Source organism: Triticum aestivum, chromosome 5A (assembly GCF_018294505.1).
Source record: "Triticum aestivum cultivar Chinese Spring chromosome 5A, IWGSC CS RefSeq v2.1, whole genome shotgun sequence".
Taxonomy (NCBI): domain Eukaryota; kingdom Viridiplantae; phylum Streptophyta; class Magnoliopsida; order Poales; family Poaceae; genus Triticum; species Triticum aestivum.
The window spans coordinates 611851305-611869939 of NC_057806.1; positions in this window are offsets into that span (position 1 = coordinate 611851305).

Here is an 18635-nt window from a genome sequence, read left to right on the forward strand (position 1 = left end):
ATTGCCCCCCTTCTTGCTTCACCTTAAGTCAGGCTAAGATCGGTCAATTCTTTAAGTGCCTTACTGGAGTCAAAGTTAGTTCTGGTTACTGTGGCAAGATAAGCAGATATCTAGACATGGACAAGAAAAGGTTCAGTGGGATGAAGTCCCATGACTGTCATGTGATGATGACACAGATACTACCTTCTCTCGAAAAAAAAGTGAGAGAAAATAAAGGAAAAGAAAAAGGGAAAGTGGTTATAGCAGTAGCGCATTACTAAAAAAGAGCTACAGCTAGTCAAGGTAGCAGTAGCGGTTTCTATATAAAACCGCTATAGCTGCCTTTAATAGTAGTAGCGTGCTTGCTCTAAACGCGCTACTGCTACGTCCACTTAACCCAAAATCCTCACTCTCTCTGCTTCATCCCGCCTCTTTTCCCCCAAATCCCCGCTATCTCTTCCCTCGCCGCCCCCCGGTGCTCACCCCCGACCCCGACCTCGGCCTCGGATCCAACCCCGGCGCTCTCTCCCGACCCCGGCGCTCGCCCCGACCCCGACCCCGGCCCCGGCTCCGACCCCGGTGTCGTGGTTCTAAGCCTGACAGTACAATAGGGGGTAGGAATGTAGAGGCAAGATCCTAGCTATGGAGGAGTTGTACACGCGAGTTTTACGAGTTCAGGCCCTTCTCGGAGGAAGTAACAACCCTACATCTCGGAGCCCGGAGGCGGTTGACTGGATAGATGCGTGTGAATTACAAAGGGTGCGAACCCTTGTCCCGGAGGAGGGGGTGGCTTATATAGAGTGCGCCAGGACCCCAACCAGCCCACATTACAAAGGGTTCAATGTACATTAAGGCAGGGCGTTACTGGTAACGCTAGTAATAAAGAGATATAAATGATCTTTAAGGTTACAGAGTGAATGACCGACCGTTGTCATCCTGAGTGACGTTAGGCCTTCTACACTCCGAGTGGTTTCTCGCATCGTCGAGTGGTTGTTCACATAGTCGAGTGTCTTCTATACTGTCGAGTGGAACATACCTTCACGGTCGAGTGGATGATGATTTTGCTTCGACCGCTTCTGGTTCCTTTAGAGATGTCCTTGGGGAGGGTATCTTGGACAGATCCATGACCCTACCCTAGGTACATAGCTTCATCATTAGCCCCCGAATGGATCAAGGTTTGAGTGAGGAAGGAGTTGGGAACACTTCCGACTCATTCTTTGTGTTATGGGTATAACTTGTTCTGGAACAATGAACCGAGGAGGCAACATCAACTTCTTTTTCAGTCGCCTTGGTCCATTCTTAGTTTTTGTCGAGTGAACTTTCACGGTAGAATTTGGAATGATAATGTGGAGGATGTTTTCGGTCTATCCAGTTGCTCTGCTCCCCGCGGATTTCGCGGGATTCGAATTTCGGGAAGCGTGCCAGACGGGCGAGGCCGTGGTAATGGGACGGATTAGGCAGGTCTCCTCGATCTCCGTGCCACCTTTTTCGCCACGTACTGTGCACGCGACTGTTGCGGGATTTGTTTAGATCGTCTGGGCCTACCAGTCAATCACTCGAGGAATGACCTTATAAAAGGCGCCGGACCGGGTCTCTGCACCGTGTGCTCCCATTCTCTTTTCTTCTTCCTACGATCTCTCCGCCATGCTCGCTTCTGCTCTCGTCGCCGGACCCTCGCTCGAACTCAATCCGCCGCCATGGGGAAAGAGAAGACGATGGCGCTGGAGCGCACGAAGAAGGCGACCGCGAAGGCGAAGGGCAAGCGGACCAGCCATGGCGGATCCTCGTCGAGATCCGGCCTGCCGCCGGGCTGGATCCAGGGCGACTGGATCCGCTTGACGATCAGCCAGGACGACCTTGACGACCTGGTGGAGGGGGGACTGATCCCCCACAAATCGGTGCGGCTCCCGGGGAACGAGACCGAGCCGCAGCCAAGCGAGGGTGAGTGCGTTCTCCTCGCCACCCACGTCGATCACGGATATTCTCTGCCTCCCCATCCTTTCTTTCGGGGCTTTTTGAACTTCTTTGGGGCTCAGCTCCACCACTTCACTCCAAACACCATAGTCTATCTGGCTGCTTTTGTGTCAATGTGTGAAAAATTCTTGGGCTGTCGACCGCATTGAGGCCTCTTCAAACACATCTTCACCTGCCGCTCCCAGTCGGTCAAAAAGGCCAATCCGGGTGATGAGAGGACACACGTGATCCAGATGTGCGGGGGTCTGGGGATCTAGATGAGGAACAAGAGCACCTTCCCAGCGATGATCCTTCTCGACTCGGTCCGAGGCTGGCAGTCGACTTGGTTTTACTGTAAGGACCAGCCGACTCCGGGCCAGTCGACTGGACTTCCTCCCTTTTCCCTAGCTCGGGTGGAGAAGCCCTCCTCCTTGAAGGTGGTCCCAGAAGAGAAGGCGCAGGTCAAGGTGTTGGTCGAGCGGCTCGTCCAACTTGTCCGCGACAGGGTGACTGGGATGGCCCTGCTGGAGGTGTTTGTCAGTCGACGCATCCAACCGCTTCAGGCCCGTGACCATCCAATGTGGATGTACTCAGGGCTTGAGGACTCCACTCGGATCCACCCGGAGGACGTTAGCGAAGACACCTTGGAGAAGTGGCTGAAGGGAATCACCAGCAACAAAGACAATCCCCGGGGTCTAGGAGGGTGATTCCATTTGACAACTCGCGCCAGCCGGAACATGTATGACTCTGCTTTGTCGAGTATCTTCTTGATTCTTTGTGTGACACCTTGTTGATGGTCGACTGAATTTCTTTTGATCATTGTCCTTTCAGGCCCTCATTGACATGCACTCGATGCCCAATGGAGTGTAGGGGCAAGATATCGAGGAAGGAGCGAGTGGGGGCGAGAGCGGCGAGTGGCACTCGGATGCCGAGGAGGACAAGGAGAGCGACGACTCGACTCATGACGAAGAGGTCGACTCACCTCCTCGCAGAGAGACAAGATCCAAGCACACTCACGACCCAGCGAGCACCCCGGACCTGGCGACCGCGCCGATTGGGCAGTCTTCGAAGCGGCCCTGGACGTCTTCCCCAGCACCGATTGAGAAGGCTCCAAAGCAGCTCAAGGTTGTGCTGCCTCCAGCGCCAAAAGCACTGAAAGCCACCTCCTCTAAACTGCCAAAGGCTTTGCCCAGGATCAAAGTGACCGTCCCTACCATCTCCGGGTAATCATTTGACTTGTTCTTTTCGTCGATTCGAGCAACAGAACGTAACCGACTGAGTGCGGACATTTGCAGTGCTGCTACATCAGGAACCTCTTCTTATCAGTACCGAGACAAGGAGATGGAAGACGCAGTTACCATCAACCCAGGTAAAACTCTTATGATCTTGTTCTTGATTACTTGGTCGATTGCATTCTAGTGGTTCACTTGGGGTCGACTGATCTTCCCTGCAGCTCCACCCAACATCATCGATCTCCCAGATGACGATGAAGATGTGGCTCCTAAGCCCAGGAAGAGCAAAAAGGTAGCAGCTGGCAGGATGTCTCAGCAAGGACCAACAACAACACCTCCCGTCCGTCAATCTGAAGACGCAGGCGGGGCCTCTGTAACCTTCGCTGCACCCTTGTCGAGTGAGCACTTCGCCCCGTCGACTGCACCGGTGATTCCTTCAGTCGTCCAACTCCATGCCACGGAGCTCCAAGCTACCACACCTGGGTCATCTGCCCTCTTTTTCGCCAGCTACCCCATTCCGGACAACCAGTCGGAAGCGGCTGCGGAAGCCATCCGACAGGCTGACGCGATGATGGAGTGGATGAAGACGGTGCATGAGAATAGCCAGGCTGCTTACGACGCCAGCGCTGCTCTCCGGGCCAATGTCCAGGTAAGTAGACTTTTCGACTGACCTTGTTCTATCAGGATATGCTACCCGAAAAATTTTCTTCTATATAATCTCCTGTTGTTTGCATCGAATCAGTGCGCCCACTGGGTGTTTTGTTGTCTTTGGTAGTTGCGTTCTTCCACTCCGTCTGGGCGAGTGGGATCTGAACCAGTGGGGGCACGCTAAGTGCACCCACTGGGTGTAGTCCCCGAGACCGCAGTCAGCTGCTGGCAGTCGACTGGGGTCTGAGTTCTACCTTCCTTTCTTTTCTTCCACTCGACCCGGGCGGACCGGTCGAATGAGATCTGAACCGGTGGGGGCACGCTAAGTGCACCCACTGGGTGTAGTCTCCGACACTGCAGTCGACTGCTGGCAGTCGACTCGGGTCTGAACTGTTGGGTTTCGTAGTAATTCAAAAATTTCCTACGCACACGCAAGATCGTGTGATGCATAGCAACGAGAGGAGAGAGTGTTGTCTACGTACCCACGCAGACCGACTGCGGAAGCGTTGACACAACATAGAGGAAGTAGTCGTACGTCTTCACGATCCAACCGATCAAGCACCGAAACTACGGCACCTCCGAGTTCGAGCACATGTTCAGCTCGATGACGATCCCCGGACTCTGATCCAGCAAAGTGTCGGGGAAGAGTTCCGTCAGCACGACAGCGTGGTGACGATCTTGATGTACTACAGCAGCAGGGCTTCGCCTAAACTCTGCTACAGTATTATTGAGGACTATGGTGGCTGGGGCACCGCACACGGCTAAGGAATAGATCACGTGGATCGACTTGTGTTTCCTAGGGTGCCTCTACCTCAGTATATAAAGGACCAAAGGGGGGAGGCTGGCCGGCCACATAGGGCGCGCCAGGAGAGTCCTACTCCCTCTGGGAGTAGGATTCCCCCCCCCCCCAATCCTAGTTGGAATAGGACTCCTTGAGGGGGGAAAGAGAGAGAGGGGGCCGGCCACCTCTCCTAGTCCTAATAGGACTAGGGGAAGGGGGAGGCGCACAGCCACCTTGGGCTGCCCCTTTCTCCTTTCCACTAAAGCCCACTAAGGCCCATATAGCTCCCGGGGGGTTCCGGTAACCTCCCGGTACTCCGGTAAAATCCCGATTTCACCCGGAATACTTCCGATATCCAAACATAGGCTTCCAATATATCAATCTTTATGTCTCGACCATTTCGAGACTCCTCGTCATGTCCGTGATCACATCCGGGACTCCGAACAACCTTCGGTACATCAAAATGCATAAACTCATAATATAACTGTCATCGTAACCTTAAGCGTGCGGACCCTACGGGTTCGAGAACAATGTAGACATGACCGAGACATGTCTCCGGTCAATAACCAATAGCGGGACCTGGATGCCATACTGGCTCCTACATATTCTACGAAGATCTTTATCGGTCAGACTGCATAACAACATACGTTGTTCCCTTTGTCATCAGTATGTTACTTGCCCGAGATTCGATCGTCGGTATCCAATACCTAGTTCAATCTCGTTACCGGCAAGTCTCTTTACTCGTTCTGTAATACATCATTCCGCAACTAACTCATTAGTTGCAATGCTTGCAAGGCTTATGTGATGTGCATTACCGAGAGGGCCCAGAGATACCTCTCCAACAATTGGAGTGACAAATCCTAATCTCGAAATACGCCAACCCAACATCTACCTTTGGAGACACCTGTAATGCTCCTTTATAATCACCCAGTTACGTTGTGACGTTTGGTAGCACCCAAAGTGTTCCTCCGGCAAACGGGAGTTGCATAATCTCATAGTCATAGGAACATGTATAAGTCATGAGAAAGCAATAGCAACATACTAAACGATCGGGTGCTAAGCTAATGGAATGGGTCATGTTAATCAGATCATTCAACTAATGATGTGATCCCATTAATCAAATAACAACTCCTTTGTCTATGGTTAGGAGACATAACCATCTTTGATTAACGAGCTAGTCAAGTAGAGGCATACTAGTGACACTCTGTTTGTCTATGTATTCACACATGTATTATGTTTCCGGTTAATACAATTCTAGCATGAATAATAAACATTTATCATGAAATAAGGAAATAAATAATAACTTTATTATTGCCTCTAGGGCATATTTCCTTCAGTCTCCCACTTGCACTAGAGTCAATAATCTAGATCACATCACTATGTGATTAACATCGATAGTTCACATCATCATGTGATTAACACCCATAGTTCACATCGCCATGTGACCAACACCCAAAGGGTTTACTAGATTCGGTAATCTAGTTCACATCGCTATGCGATTAACACCCAAAGAGTACTAAGGTGTGATCATGTTTTGCTTGTGAGAGAATCTTAGTCAACGGTCTTTCACATTCAGATATGTTATGTATTTTGCAATTTTCTATGTCTATAATGCTCTGCATGGAGCTGCTCTAGCTAATTGCTCCCACTTTCAATATGTATCTAGATCGAGACTTAGAGTCATCCAGATCAGTGTCAAAACTTGCATCGACGTAACCCTTTACGGCGAACCTTTTTGTCACGTCCATAATCGAGAAACATAGCCTTATTTCACTAAGGATAATTCTGACCGTTGTCCAGTGATCTACTCCTAGATCACTATTGTACTCCCTTGCCAAATCAGTGTAGGGTACACAATAGATCTGCTATACAGCATGACATACTTTATAGAACCTATGGCCAAGGCATAGGGAATGACTTTCATTCTCTTTCTATCTTCTGCCGTGGTCGGGCTTTGAGTCTTACTCAACTTCACACCTTGTAATACAGGCAAGAACTCTTTCTTTGACTGCTCCATTTTGAACTACTTCAAAATCTTGTCAAGGTATGTACTCATTGAAAAAACTTATCAAGCGTCTTGATCTATCTCTATAGATCTTGAAGCTCAATATGTAAGCAGCTTCACCGAGTCTTTCTTTGAAAAACTCCGTTCAAACACTCCTTTATGCTTTACAGAATAATTCTAGATTATTTCCGATCAACAATATGTCATTCACATATACTTATCAAAAATGCTGTAGTGCTCCCACTCACTTTCTTGTAAATATAGGCTTCACCGCAAGTATGTATAAAACTATATGCTTTGATCAACTCATCAAAGCGTATATTCCAACTCTGAGATGCCCGCACCAGTCCACAGATGGATCGCTGGAGCTTGCACAATTTGTTAGCACCTTTCGGATTGACAAAACCTTCTGGTTGCATCATATACAACTCTTCTTTAATAAATCCATTAAGGAATGCAGTTTTGTTTATCTATTTGCCAGATTTCATAAAATGCGGCAATTACTAACATGATTCGGACAGACTCAAGCATAGATACGAGTGAGAAACTCTCATCGTAGTCAACACCTTGAACTTGTCAAAAACCTTTTGCGACAATTCTAGCTTTTGTTAGATAGTAACACTACTATCAGCGTCCGTCTTCCTCTTGAAGATCCATTTATTTTCTATGGCTTGCCGATCATCGGGCAAGTCAACCAAAGTCCATACTTTGTTCTCATACATGGATCCCATCTCAGATTTTATGGCCTCAAACCATTTCGCGGAATCTAGGCTCATCATCGCTTCCTCATAGTTCGCAAGTTCGTCATGGTCTACGAACATGACCTCCAGAACAGGATTACCGTACCACTCTGGTGCGGATCTCATTCTGGTTTACCTACGAGATTTGGTAGTAACTTGATCTGAAGTTACATGATCATCATCATTAGCTTTCTCACTAATTGGTGTAGTAGTCACAGGAACAGATTTCTGTGATGAACTACTTTCCAATAAGGGAGCAGGTAGTTACCTCATCAAGTTCTACTTTCCTCCCACTCACTTCTTTCGAGAGAAACTCCTTCTCTAGAAAAACTCCGAATTTAGCAACAAAAGTCTTGCCTTCGGATTTGTGATAGAAGGTGTACCCAACAGTCTCCTTCGGGTATCCTATGAAGACATATTTCTCCGATTTGGGTTTGAGTTTATTAGGATGAAACTTTTTCATATAAGCATCACAACCCCAAACTTTGAGAAACGACAACTCTGGTTTCTTGCCAAACCACAGTTCATAAGGCGTCATCTCAACGGATTTTGATGGTGCCCTATTTAACGTGAATGCAGCTGTCTCTAATGCATAACCCCAAAATAATAGTGGTAGATCGGTAAGATACATCATAGATTGCACTATATCCAATAAAGTACGGTTATGACGTTCGGACACACCATTACATTGTGGTGTTCCAGGTGGCATGAGTAGTGAAACTATTTCACATTGTTTTTAACTGAAGGCCAAACTCGTAACTCAAATACTCTTCTCTACGATCAGATCGTAGAAACTTTATTTTCTTGTTACGATGATTTTTCACTTCACTCTGAAATTCTTTGAACTTTTCAAATGTTTCAGACTTATGTTTCATCAAGTAGATATACTCATATCTGCTCAAATCATCTGTGAAGATCAGAAAATAATGATACTTGTCGCAAGCCTTAATATTCATCGGACCACATACATCAGTATGTATGATTTCCAACAAATCTGTTGCTTGCTTCATTGTTCCGGAGAACGGCGTTTTAGTCATCTTGCCCATAAGGCATGGTTCGCAAGCATCAAGTGATTCATAATCAAGTGATTCCAAAATCCCATCAGCATGGAGTTTCTTCATGTGCTTTACGCCAATATGACCTAAACGGCAGTGCTACAAATAAGTTGCACTATCATTATTAACTTTGCATCTTTTGGTTTCAATATTATGATTATGTGTATCACTACGATCGAGATCCAACGAACTATTTTCATTGGGAGTGTAACCATATAAGGTTTTATTCATGTAAACAGAACAACAATTTATTCTCTTACTTAAATGAATAACCCCATTACAATAAACATGATCATATCATATTCATGCTTAACGCAAACACCAAATAACACTTATTCAGGTTCAACACTAATCCCGAAAGTATAGGGGTGTGCGATGATGATCATATCAATCTTGGAACCACTTCCAACACACATCGTCACTTCACCTTTAACTAGTCTCTGTTTATTCTGCAACTCCCGTTTCGAGTTACTAATCTTAGCAACTGAACTAGTATCAAATACTGAGGGGTTGCTATAAACACTAGTAAAGTACACATCAATAACATGTATATCAAATATACTTATGTTCACTTTGCCATCCTTCTTATCTGCCAATCACTTGGGGTAGTTCCGCTTCCAGTGACCAGTCCCTTTGCAGTAGAAGCACTTAGTCTCAGGCTTAGGATCAGACTTGGGCTTCTTCACTTAAGCAGCAACTTGCTTGCTGTTCTTCTTGAAGTTCCCCTTCTTCCCTCTGCCCTTTTCTTGAAACTAGTGGTCTTGTCTACCATCAACACTTGATGTTTTTCTTGATTTCTACCTTTGTCAATTTCCGCATTACGAAGAGCTTGGGAATCGTTTCCGTTATCCCTTGCATATCATAGTTCATCACGAAGTTCTACTAACTTGGTGATGGTGACTAGAGAATTCTGTCAATCACTATCTTATCTGGAAGATTAACTCCCACTTGATTCAAGCGATTGTAGTACCCAGACAATCTGAGCACATGCTCACTAGTTGAGCGATTCTCCTCCATCTTTTAGCTATAGAACTTGTTGGAGACTTCATATCTCTCAACTCGGGTATTTGCTTGAAATATTAACTTCAACTCCTGGAACATCTCATATGGTCCATGACGTTCAAAACGTCTTTGAAGTCCCGATTCTAAGCCGTTAAGCATGGTGCACTTAAACTATCAAGTAGTCATCATATTGAGCTAGCCAAACGTTCATAACGTCTGCATTTGCTCCTGCAATAGGTCTGTCACCTAGCGGTGCATCAAGGACATAATTCTTCTGTGCAGCAATGAGGATAGACCTCAGATCACGGATCCAATCCGCATCATTGCTACTAACATCTTTCAACACAATTTTCTCTAGGAACATATCAAAATAAACACAGGGAAGCAACAACGCGAGCTATTGATCTACAACATAATTTGCAAAATACTACCAGGACTAAGTTCATGATAAATTTAAGTTCAATTAATCATATTACTTAAGAACTCCCACTTAGATAGACATCCCTCTAATCCTCTAAGTGATCACGTGATCCAAATCAACTAAACCATGTCCGATCATCACGTGAGATGGAGTAGTTTTCAATGGTGAACATCATTATGTTGATCATATCTACCATATGATTCACGCTCGACCTTTTGGTCTTCGTGTTCCGAGGCCATATCTGTATATGCTTGGCTCGTCAAGTATAACCTGAGTATTCCGCGTGCGCAACTGTTTTGCACCCGTTGTATTTGAATGTAGAACCTATCACACCCGATCATCACGTGGTGTCTCAGCACGAAGAACTTTCGCAACGGTGCATACTCAGGGAGAACACTTCTTGATAATTTAGTGAGAGATCATCTTATAATGCTACCGTCAATCAAAGCAAGATAAGATGCATAAAAGGATAAACATCACATGAAATCAATATAAGTGATATGATATGGCCATCATCATCTTGTGCTTGTGATCTCCATCTCCGAAGCACCATCGTGATCACCATCGTCACCGGCATGACACCTTGATCTCCATCGTAGCATCATTGTCGTCTCGCCAAGCTTATGCTTCTACGACTATCACTACCGCTTAGTAATAAAGTAAAGCATTACATCGCGATTGCATTGCATACAATAAAGCGACAACCATATGGCTCCTGCCAGTTGCCGATAACTCGGTTACAAAACATGATCATCTCATACAATAAAATTCAGCATCATGTCTTGACCATATCACATCACAACATGCCCTGCAAAAACAAGTTGGACGTCCTCTACTTTGTTGTTGCAAGTTTTACGTGGTTGCTACGGGCTTAAGCAAGAACCAATCTCACCTACGCATCAAAACCACAACGATAGTTTGTCAAATAGACTCCATTTTAACCTTCACAAGGACCGGGCGTAGCCAAACTTGGTTCAACTAAAGTTGGAGAGACAGTCGCCCGCAAGCCACCTGTGTGCAAAGCACGTCGGGGGAACCGGTCTCGCATAAGCGTATGCGTAAGGTTGGTTCGGGTCGTCTCGTCCAACAATGCCGCCGAACCAAAGTATGACATGCTGGTAGGCAGTATGACTTATATCGCCCACAACTCACTTGTGTTCTATTCGTGCATATAACATCAACATAAATAACCTAGGCTCGGATGCCACTGTTGGGTTTCGTAGTAATTTCAAAAATTTCCTACGCACACGCAAGATCATGTGATGCATAGCAACGAGAGGAGAGAGTGTTGTCTACGTACCCACGCAGACCGACTGTGGAAGCGTTGACACAACATAGAGGAAGTAGTCGTACGTCTTCACGATCCAACCGATCAAGCACCGAAACTACGGCACCTCCGAGTTCGAGCACACATTCAGCTCGATGACGATCCCGGACTCCGATCCAGCAAAGTGTCGGGGAAGAGTTCCGTCAGCACGACGGCGTGGTGACGATCTTGATGTACTACAGCAGCAGGGCTTCGCCTAAACTCCGCTACAGTATTATCGAGGACTATGGTGGCTGGGGCACCGCACACGGCTAAGGAATAGATCACGTGGATCAACTTGTGTTTTCTAGGGTGCCTCTACCTCAGTATATAAAGGACCAAAGGGGAGGAGGCTGTCCGGGCACATAGGGCACGCCAGGAGAGTCCTACTCCCTCTGGGAGTAGGATTCCCCCCCCCCCCCAATCCTAGTTGGAATAGGACTCCTTGAGGGGGGAAAGAGAGAGGGGGGGCCGGCCACCTCTCCTAGTCCTAATAGGACTAGGGGAAGGGGGGAGGCACATAGCCACCTTGGGCTGCCCCTTTCTCCTTTCCACTAAAGCCCACTAAGGCCCATATAGCTCCCGGGGGGTTCCGGTAACCTCCCGGTACTCCGGTAAAATCCCGATTTCACCCGGAACACTTTTGATATCCAAACATAGGCTTCCAATATATCAATCTTTATGTCTCGACCATTTCGAGACTCCTCGTCATGTCCATGATCACATCCGGGACTCCGAACAACCTTCGGTACATCAAAATGCATAAACTCATAATATAACTGTCATCGTAACCTTAAGTGTGCGGACCGTACGGGTTCGAGAACAATGTAGACATGACCGAGACATGTCTCCGGTCAATAACCAATAGCGGGACCTGGATGCCCATATTGGCTCCTACATATTCTACGAAAATCTTTATCGGTCAGACCGCATAACAACATACGTTGTTCCCTTTGTCATCGGTGTGTTACTTGCCCGAGATTCGATCGTCGGTATCCAATACCTAGTTCAATCTTGTTACCGGCAAGTCTCTTTACTCGTTCTATAATACATCGTCCCGCAACTAACTCATTAGTTGCAATGCTTGCAAGGCTTATGTGATGTGCATTACCGAGAGGGCCCAGAGATACCTCTCCGACAATCGGAGTGACAAATCCTAATCTCGAAATACGCCAACCCAACATCTACCTTTGGAGACACCTGTAATGCTCCTTTATAATCACCCAGTTATGTTGTGACGTTTGGTAGAACCCAAAGTGTTCCTCCGGCAAAACGGGAGTTGCATAATCTCATAGTCATAGGAACATGTACAAGTCATGAAGAAAGCAATAGCAGCATACTAAACGATCGGATGCTAAGCTAATGGAATGGGTCATGTCAATCAGATCATTCAACTAATGATGTGATCCCGTTAATCAAATAACAACTCCTTTGTCTATGGTTAGGAAACATAACCATCTTTGATTAACGAGCTAGTCAAGTAGAGGCATACTAGTGACACTCTGTTTGTCTATGTATTCACACATGTATTATGTTTCCGGTTAATACAATTCTAGCATGAATAATAAACATTTATCACGAAATAGGGAAATAAATAATAACTTTATTATTGCCTCTAGGGCATATTTCCTTCATGAACAGTTTTACAGTTTTTTTTGACTTGACCCGGGCGGACCGGTCGAGTTGGGTCTTAATCAGCGGGGGCACGCCAAGTGCTCCCGCTGGGTGTAGCCCACGAGATCGCAGTCGACTGTGTGCGGTCGGCTGGGGTCTAAGAGAACTTCTTTAAGTTTTATCCACTCATCTTTTGCCTTCTGCAGAAGTCTTGTACTCTCATTCCCAAGTTTGCTGAACTTCAGGAGAAACAGAGGCAACTCAACCTCGACTTGGAGTTGGCCCAGCAGAATCTGAAGAAAGCTCAAGACAAAGCTGCTGGTATGGAAGGTAACTGCCTGTCGACTGTCTTTTTTAAACATTTCTTCGAGCTCTTGTCTGACCTGATTGCTTGTTTTGCAAAGAAAATGAAGTTGGCTATGGAGAAGAAGGACTCGGACCTCGCCGCTGCACAGAAGGAAGCCCAAGATAAAACTGCCCTCGCAGACTAGAAGCTGGCTTCAGTCGAAGCACTGGAAGGGGAGGTGACCAAGCTGAAGTCCTGTCTCAACGAGTCTAACCGAGAGGTGAGTTGTCTGAAGAAGGACAAAATTGCCCTGAACGAAAAGCTGGAGTTTGCGGTCCACAAGAGGAATGACACGGAGGCTTATCTGAGAACTCTCGCCAAGAAGCTTTATCTTATGCTGGAAGGTATTTCTTTTAAACCGACTATGTTGATGCTTGTCAGGACCCCGACTCAATGCCACATCGATCTACCATGTAACACTTCATATCACTTTGCGGCCTCACGCACGGTATTTCCACGGGTGTCGCCTTACCTTTGCCCGGGACCGTTTGCGCCTTTTGGCACACGTATATGATAGTGTCGCTAGCATCCATATGATAAGGAGCCCGGGCTGACATGGCTAGTCGTAAACCCAAAGTGGCACAGACTTACAGGGACAGGCATCCATGACCCAGCATCGAACGTGTCGGTCATCAGCGAGTGAATCCAGGCTGTAGCGCTGGGCTAGCAGGACTCCGGTGAACCGGGCTGTAGCGGGCTAACAGGACTCCGGTATTCATCGCGTGACATTTCCCCGAAGGGACAGACACAGGAACAAAGAAGGACACATGCCGGCCAGCCTAAGTGTTCCGGAGCAGTAGCAAGCTACCATGGCTCAGTGAAACACTAGGAGACATTTCCCGGTAAGAGAGGCTACTAAGGATAAACAACTAGATGGTCAGATCCCACACGTACCAAGCATTTCAATAACATACACACAATATGCTCGATATGTGCAAATACAACATGGCATCACAACATGACTCTACGACTCAAGTAATTTATCAATAGGCTCCGAGGAGCGAGATATTACAAACATGGGTCTCATGACCCAACATTCAGAGCATACAAATCAAAGCACAAGCGGAAGCTATCATGTCTGAGTACAGACATCTATAAATGAAAAAGGCTGAGAAGCCTGACTATCTACCAAATCCTGCCGGGGCACAAGATCGTAGCTGAGGTAACAAGCTAAACGTCGAAGTCCACGCGAAACTACTAGTGAGACCGAAGTCTCTCTGCAAAAACATAAAATAGGCAAACGTGAGTACAAATGTACCCAGCAAGACTTACATCAGAACTAACTACATATGCATCATTATCAACAAAGGGGATGGTGGGGTTTAACTGCAGCAAGCCAGCTTTGACTCGGTGGCTATCCTGAACTACGACTGCAAGTAACTCTTTTGAGGTGGCGCACACGAGTCCACATATTCCCCAACCAATACACCACTATGGAACCGCTCCCGTCTCCCTACGAGAACGCCATCCATAGCACTCACGCTTATCTTGCGTATTTTAGAGTATCCACTTTCACTTGTCTATGAACTGATATAAGCAACCCAGAAGTCCTTTTCCGCGGACACGGCTATTCGAATAGATCATATTAACCCTGCAGGGGTGTACTTCTTCACACACGCTCTCACCACTTACCGCCGTTTACACGACATGTACTCGGCAACCTTCAAGCGGAAGCCCAACGTGGGTGTCGGCCACGTACTACCTAAACACTCAAGTCTCTAGTCCAGGTTTATCGCCTATTCGGGTTCCATCCATGAGGAGATCTGGCCGGAGTTTCACTCAGAGCCCCAAACGATGTGAACAGGGTTCCGTGACACCAAACGGGCGCCCGGTTTACCCGGCCACGTGCCTACCGCATCACAGCCCACCCCTACGGTCAGCGCTGCGCACGGCCTCCAGCATACTACAAACACCAGAAACTACTTGCAACTCCTGGACAGAGGACAAGGGTGATCAAGAAGCCGAGAGGGTCCATTGGTTTCGGGCCCAATGCGTGGTAGTAGCTGAATCATGGATCACAAACATAGAACTCAGTTCCTGAGGACGGCTGCAATGAGACAACCCACCATGTACTCCTACATGGCCTCTCACCGCTACCTTTACCAAATCATGTTCACACGCTTAGCTCACACACCGTAGGACATGTTCACACACCTCTGATTCATCCCGGATGAATCAGACCTGACTCGACTCTAAGCAGTAGCAGGCATGACAAACAAGCATGAATGAGTATGCACAACAGGGCTCAAACAACTCCTACTCATGCTAGTGGGTTTCATCTATTTACTGTGGCAATGACAGGTCATGCAAAGGATAAAGGGGTTCAGCTACCGCAGCAGGTAATAGATGAATCGTTGTTGTCCTAATGCAGTAAAAGAGAGCAGGAGCGAGAGAGTGGGATTGTATCGGAATGAACAAGGGGTTTTTGCTTGCCTGGCACTTCTGAAGATAGCATTGAGTCTTCATCAGTGTCAACGATCACATCGTCGGTATCACGTCTATCGAGAGGGGACAAATACCGGCAACACAGAAGGGAACACAATCAATGCAATGCACAATATGATGCATGATCATGACATGGCAAAATGAATGTGTTTTGGGCTAATGCATCTAGCAACAAGTTAAATGGAGTTGGTTTGAACCCTAGGTTCAATTTCAAACTCCACATGTGATTATTTAAATGCCATTTATATGATTTGTGCTAAACAGCAGTTATAAGTTGTTCTAACATGCATGAAAATAGTACAGATGGATTCCTTGAATTTTTCTGATAATTTTTCATATATAAATTATTTAATTTGGAGTTACGGTTGAATTTCTATGATTTATTTAAGTTTAGGGCATTTTCTGAAATTCCTGAAATAATAATAAATCCAGAAATGATTTATGGCGTCAGCACCACGTCACGGTGACGTCAGCAGGGTCAACTGGGCGCCCCAGGTCAAACCTGACGTGTGGGGGCCACACGTCAGTGACACAGGAGCTAATCCCGGTCAAACCCGGCGCTGACGGGGGTTTGACCAGGGGTGGGGCCTACTGTCAGTGGCTATAGGTTGATTAGTTAGTTGGGTTAGCCCCTAATGACGGAGCCACGTCAGCTCCCGCCGGAGTTTCGCCGGCGACGACCATCGGAGCGGCGGAAACGCATCGGGTTCGCGCTACAGGGCACAGTTTAGGGTGCGGTTGGGTTCTACGGGATGCCCAGGCTCGCGCGCATCTAACAGGGCCAACGGGAGAAGCTAGGGTGGCCGGAGGCGACGGCAATCATGACGACGGCGGCGGCCGGAGTTCGGGTGGTGGCGGGTTTGGCGCTACGAGCGGTGGTTTGGCGCGCTGAGGGCACTAGGGGGAAGCTCTTGCTCCTCCGCATCCAAAGGAACGGACGGGAGGCCGCGAGGTGGCCGGAGTTGAGCACGGCGTCGACCTTGGCGGCGGCCGGAGCTCGGGCGAGCTCGGGGTCGGTGTTAGGGAGCACGGCAGGAGGCAAAGGGGGGGTGTTACGACCTCCTGGGGTTGCACTGAGCACAGCCGCGTGCTCGGTTGCAGCTCTAGGCAACGGTGGCTACGGCGGCGACATGGCCGGCGGCGAAGAGCTCTCGGCTCCGGTGGATATTGGCGCTAGCAGGAGAAAAAGTACCAGGGGAGGGAGGGGATCGACGCAGCAGCTCACAGCGGATCGAACGGAGGGGTTGGTGAGCTCGGGGGCGTCCTCGTTGCTGCGAATCGAGCGGCGGCGATCTCCGGCCATGGCGATGAAGACGGTGGTGATGGCGGCGTTGCAGCGCGTCCGTGGCGTCGTGGCTTGTCGAGCAGGTCGGGGACGTCGAGACGGAGCTCGCAAGCACAGCGAGGGGTCGAGGGGGAGACGGTGGCCGCGGCGTTACGGTGGCGCGGCTGCGGCTGCGCTCGGGCGAGTGAGAGAGAGGAAGCAGAGGAGAGAAGCAAGGGAGAGGGAGAGAGCGAGGGGGTCCAGGGGGTCGGGGCGGCGCCGAGGAGATGACGCGCGGCGTCGCGGTGGCCAGGCGATGCAGACGAGCAGGGTGGTGGCGTGGCGAGCTCGGGCGCGTGCGCCGTGTCCCTCCTCTGCCTACTGGCGCGAGGAGGAAGGCGACAGGGAGGGGGTAGCGGTGGCGGGCTGGGCCGCCAGCTGGAGTTGGGCCAGGTAAGTGGGCGCCAGGTAGTCCTTCTCTCTCTTTCCATTTCTGTTTTTATTTATCTATTTTGTTCTGTGTTGTTTTAGTTTAGTAAAATACTAAACCATTTTATAAAATCCTGAAAATAGTTATGTGGCTAGAGTTAAAATATACCAAACCACATAAAATGTTCCAGTAATTATTGGACATATATTATTTATATATCAAATATATATCCAATGCAAATAGCTATTTATTTAATTCAAAGGCCCAAAATAATTAACTCTGAGATACCAAAAATATTGTTTTGAGTTTTACCTCTTTGCAATATTTTCAGAGACTAAGAGGAACATTTTCTTGGACTTCTTTGAGGAGATTTTAATGTTGATCATTTTTAGAAGGTTTCTGAGGCTTTGAAAATTCCTCAATTCAAATTTCATTTGAATTAAAACATGATGCTCACATGAGGTCTAGCCTAGTGCATAACAGGACCAGGGATGTGACAATGCTTGCGAACGGATCCTGTCCGGTCGACTCACTAATTTTTGGCTGCAGAATTCTGCCAAGACTTTGACGAGGAAACTGGAAAGGTTAAGACGGGTCTGGACCCTATCGCTTCTCCAGTTTGCAACGAAACTGCAATGAACGTGCTCCGACTGGAGTCTCGTGTCGCCAGCGTCACAAGCTACCTCGTGCGTCTGAAGGAGGCAGTCTCACGAGTCGACACATTTCTCTGGCCAAGGGCGACGCTTCAAAATGACCTGGAATCCCTGATGGCTCGACTCAACGAGATCCCTGACCGAGTGCAGGAATGGAAGAAGTCCTCCGCCCGGTGTGGTGCTGACGTGGTGCTGCCCTTGGTGCGAGTCCACTGCAAGGAAGCTCGTGAAGACAAGTTGGCGGCGATCAAGGTCGCTAACACCAAAAGGCATGACTTCCAGTCCTTCATGGAGACTTTCATCGCTGCTGCCACTCGGATCGCGGATGGAATTGACCTGGTCGAATTTGTCGAGCCTGCCAGCCCTCCTCCTGCCGAGTGAACGAACTTATGAGACTTGAATCTGCTTTAAATTTGCCTCAGAATGCCGAGTGGTTTCTGTAACCGTTAAACTCCTTCGGGCTTGATGCTCTAATACTTTTGGTTTGCTGCTTGGAACTTTAGGATTTATCCGAATTTGGTTTATTTCCAAATATGCTTGCGTTTTGCCTTCGAGTGGACTTTGTTCTCTGCTCGGAATAGTCTTTGCGCTGGAGATGCAGCTCTGAGGTGGCGACTCCAGTCGACTTGCGCTTCGTCGTCATTGCGGATAGGGATGGAGTGCACATTGTACTTGTGGCGTAGTCCTGAAGGAGAAGGTTGCAGTCGACCTGCACCTCGCCGTCCTTGCGAATTGGGATGGAGTGCACATTGTACTTGTGG